We start from the raw sequence: 4,569 nt of genomic DNA, 5'->3' as shown, positions 1-4,569 counted from the left end.
AGGAAGTTTCGACGTAATTGTAGGCATGGATTGGCTGTCCAGAAACCAAGCCGAAATCATTTGTTCAAAAAAGCTTATATGAATTCCTCAAGAAGGAATGGAGCCAACAGTGGTCCAGGGAGATAAGTTGGACCAAGCGATTAAGTTGGTAACCTATATAAAGATGAGGAAGTACCTAAAGAAGAATTACCCTGCATACTTGGCCCACGTGATAGATGGAAGGATCAAGGAGAATAATATTGAGGATTTACCGATAGTTCATGAATTTTCCGATGTTTTCCCTAAAGATCTGCCAGGTCTGCCTCCGCAAAGACAAGTAGAGTTCGGTATCGACTTGATTCCCGGAGCTGCTCCAGTGGCCAAGGCACCATACCGTTTGGCACCATCTGAAATGCAGGAAATGTCGACTCAACTTCAGGAATTGCTAAACAAAAGTTTTATAAGGCCAAGCCATTTGCCATGGGGAGCACCGGTGTTATTCGTCAAAAAGAAAGACGGATCAATGCGAATGTGCATTGACTATAGAGAGCTCAATAAGTTAACCATTAAGAAAAGGTACCCTCTTCCCAGAATCGATGATCTGTTCGATCAACTTCAAGGGGCAGCCTATTTTTCGAAGATTGATTTGCGATCGGGATATCACCAAGTGAGGGATCGGGATGAAGATATTCCCAAGACTGCCTCTAGGACCCGATATGGCCATTATGAATTCATGGTTATGCCATTCGGGCTAACCAATGCACCAGCGGTCTTCATGGACCTGATGAACAGAGTCTGCAGACCCTACTTGGATAAATTTGTGATTGTCTTCATAGATGACATATTAATTTATTCAGGAAGCTGGGAAGACCATGAGAGACACTTGAGGGCAATTTTGGAAGTACTCCGAAAGGAAAAGTTGTATGCCAAATTTTCTAAGTGTGAGTTTTGGTTACGGGAAGTTCAGTTTCTGGGTCATGTAGTTAATGAAAGAGGAATTCAAGTTGATCTTGCCAAAATTGAGGCTATTAAGAATTGGGAAGCCCCGAGAACACGTACAGAGATTCGTCAATTCCTTGGGTTGGCACGTTACTACAGGTGTTTCATCGCAAATTTTAAAAAATTGCACTACCGCTTACAGCCTTAACCCAAAAAGGTAAGAAGTTTATCTGGAGCGAGAAGCAAGAAGAGGCCTTCGAGACTCTCAAACAGAAGCTGTGTAATGCACCTATCTTTTCCCTACTAGAAGGTTCGGATAACTTCGTGGTTTTTTGTGATGCATCACATCAGGTGTTAGGTTGTGTATTGATGCAAAAGGATAAAGTAATTGCCTATGCATCGAGACAACTGAAAGTGCATGAAAAGAATTACACTACGCACGATCTTGAGCTGGGAGCAGTAGTGTTGGCACTTAACATATGGAGGCACTATCTCTATGGCACAAAGTGCACCATTTACACGGATCATAAAAGCCTTCAGCACATCCTCGACCAGAAAATGTTGAATATGAGGCAAAGAAGATGGGTTGAATTGCTTAGTGATTATGATTGTGAGATCAAATACCATCCGGGCAAAGCCAATGTTGTGGCTGATGCGTTAAGCCAGAAAGAAGGTATAAAGCCAACAAGGGGGCAAGTTTTGGGAATCATGGTAAATACCAGTCTGAAAGCTCAAATCCTAGAAGATCAAAAAAAAGCTCTAATGGAGGAGAACTTAAAGAATGAAACCCTGCATGGCATAGAGTCCAAATTTATGATAGGATCCGATGGAGTGCGCTATTTGGGAAATAGAATTTGGATACCTAAGATTGGCAATCTTAGATCAATCATTCTGGATGAAGCTCATCGATCAAAGTATTCAATACACCCGGGAGCAGACAAAATGTATAAGGATTTAAGAGCATTTTACTGGTGGCCTGGAATAAAGAAAGACATTGCACTTTATGTAAACAAGTGCGTGACTTGTGCAATAATTAATGCCGAACACCAAAAACCTTCTAGTCTACTCCAGCAGCCCGAAATTCCTCAATGGAAATGGGAGCAGATATCGATGGACTTCATAACTAAGCTACCCCGATCAGGAAAAGGACATGACACCATTTGGGTGATTATGGATCGTTTGACAAAATCTGCTCACTTTTTGCCAATTCGAGAGGATTATAAGACGGAGAAGTTAGCTCATATTTTTATAAGTGAAATTGTGGCTAGGCATGGGGTGCCTATTTCTATTCTATCAAATAGATACAGTCGCTTTACGTCAAGATTTTGGCAATCGCTTCAGCAAGGAATGGGTACTCGTCTAGAGTTGAGCACTTCTTATCATCCCCAAACTGATGGACAAACCGAGAGAACCATACAGACCCTGGAAGACATTTTGCGGGCCTGTGTTATAGAATTTGGAAGAAGCTGGGACACGCATCTTCCTTTAGTGGAATTTGCCTACAACAATAGTTACCATACCAGCATCCAACGTGCGCCTTATGAAGCCTTGTATGGACGGAAGTGTAGATCCCCTTTGTGTTGGTCAAAAATTGGTGATAAATAGCTAACTAGGCCCGATATTATCCAAGAAACCACCGACAAGGTCATGATAATCAAAGACCGACTCAAGGCTGCTAARGATCGACAGAAAAGCTATGCCGACAACCGGAGGAAACCTTTAGAATTCCAGAAGGGTGATAAAGTTTTTCTAAAAGTATCGCCTTGTAATGGAGTTATGCGTTTTGGAAAGAAAGGCAAGTTGGACCCTCGCTACATTGGTCCTTTTGAAATAATAGAAAGATTTGGACCAATGGCATATAAGCTAAATCTACCCCTAGAATTAAGCGCTAATCACGACACATTCCACGTATCGAATCTCAAGAGGTGCCTATCTGATGAAACCCAGGTTTTACCCCTGGAAGGCTTGCAAGTTTTTGATCGACAATATTTTGCTTAAAAACCCTTGGAGATTTTGGATAGAAAAGTTAAGCGATTCAGACGTAAAAGAATACCCATCGTGAATGTTCATTGGGATTCCAAGAATGAGCCGGAGTATACGTGGGAAAGGGAAGACTTCATGAAGGACAAGTATCCCCACCTTTTTCTCAAGCCAACCATGAATAAAAGCGCAGACAATTAAATTTCGGGGTGAAATTTCTCTAAGTTGGGGAGGCTGTAACAACTCTGCACTTTTGGATTTTCAGGTTAGAACCATATTTCTGAACCTTCATTGGAAAAACTAAGTCTTTATAGGATTAACCTTATCCAGATTAGGATCCTGAAGTTGTCGTCTGAGAGAACAGAGGATAGAACAACCAGAGGCTTTGTTCTATACAAACAGAGGCTCTGGTTTGTACTAACTCAGAGGCTCTGGAGACAGCTACAGAGGCTCTGGTGACTTTCACAGAGGCTCTGGTGTCTTTCACAGAGGCTCTGGTGACTTTCACAGAGGCTTTGTTGTCTCACAGAGGCTCTAGTGACGTTCTTAGAGGTTCTGGTGTCTTTTCACAGAAACTCTGATGTCTCTTTACAGAGGCTCTGGTTTCCTGGCTGAGGCGCTGTTTTTCCCTGATTGATTTGGCACGGCAGTTGGTCTTTTTCCAGACTTGGACGTTTTGGTTATTTTATATTTTTGGGGCCCAGCTTAGAGAAGTAAAAGCCCCTTGGGCTTGGGCCTTTAGTGGCCAGCCCACTACTCCTTTAGAAGCCCCATATAAATACCCCCTTCTCTTTTGAAAACTCTCCTTTATTCAAAAAGCTCCAGCCTTTTTCTCCATTCTCCCTCTCTAAAGTTCATCACTTTCAAGCCGAACTCTTATCCCTGCAAGTTTAGGAATTCTTCCGTGTTCGGGTCGCTCATATCTTTCTCGTCTTCAAAAAGGTAAGTTCTAAAACCCATCTATTCCTCTTTTAGTGCTTAAATTCCTATTTGCTCTTCCTGCTTAACACAAGTTTCGGGAATTAAAGATGGTGAGAGTATCCATCGAAGACTTTCATATGTTTTCATCAGATGGTGGTCTGTGACCCAAGGAATCTTTTAATCCCAAAGAGAAGAAGAGATTTTCGCATATAAGGCCGATATCACATTCGTGAGATTTGGGTCTGCATGCGCCTTTAAATCTCTTCTCTCATCTTGTAGCTTGCTAAACCAAATTCCGCATTTGTTCTATTTTCTGTTATGAAATTATTTATAGTTAAGGGTTTTGGTGATAACAGTCTCTATTTTTGACATTGTTGAGTCGAAACCGCCTCATTTTGCTGCCATTCTTGGGCATGCAACCGTTTTGGGGAGGCGGGTGACTCAAGGCTGTAAATTGTTCTTGGGAAGGGTGTTAAACCCACTCAAAATCTCTTGATTCCAACAGTTGGCGGCTGCCATCATTTGTTTTGAAATGGCATTTAATGACGCCATTATTTAGAAGTTGGAATTTTCCCTTTAAACCAAATATTTGATGTATCAGCTGTATTAGTATTAGTATCTGGCGAGATTGCATTGAACAGCTTTACCCAGCTCAAGTCATGGTAGTTTAGAAGTTCTTCTTATTAAGTATTGATTGTTCTATCAGGGAGTCCGAGCAAGTGTTAAGCAGGTCTCTTAAGGAAACATTTG

This window comes from Cynara cardunculus (assembly GCF_001531365.2).
Source record: "Cynara cardunculus var. scolymus isolate 2C chromosome LG 2, CcrdV1, whole genome shotgun sequence".
Taxonomy (NCBI): Eukaryota; Viridiplantae; Streptophyta; class Magnoliopsida; order Asterales; family Asteraceae; genus Cynara; species Cynara cardunculus.
The sequence above is the reverse complement of the archived record's forward strand: the minus strand, read 5'-3'. Positions refer to the sequence as shown.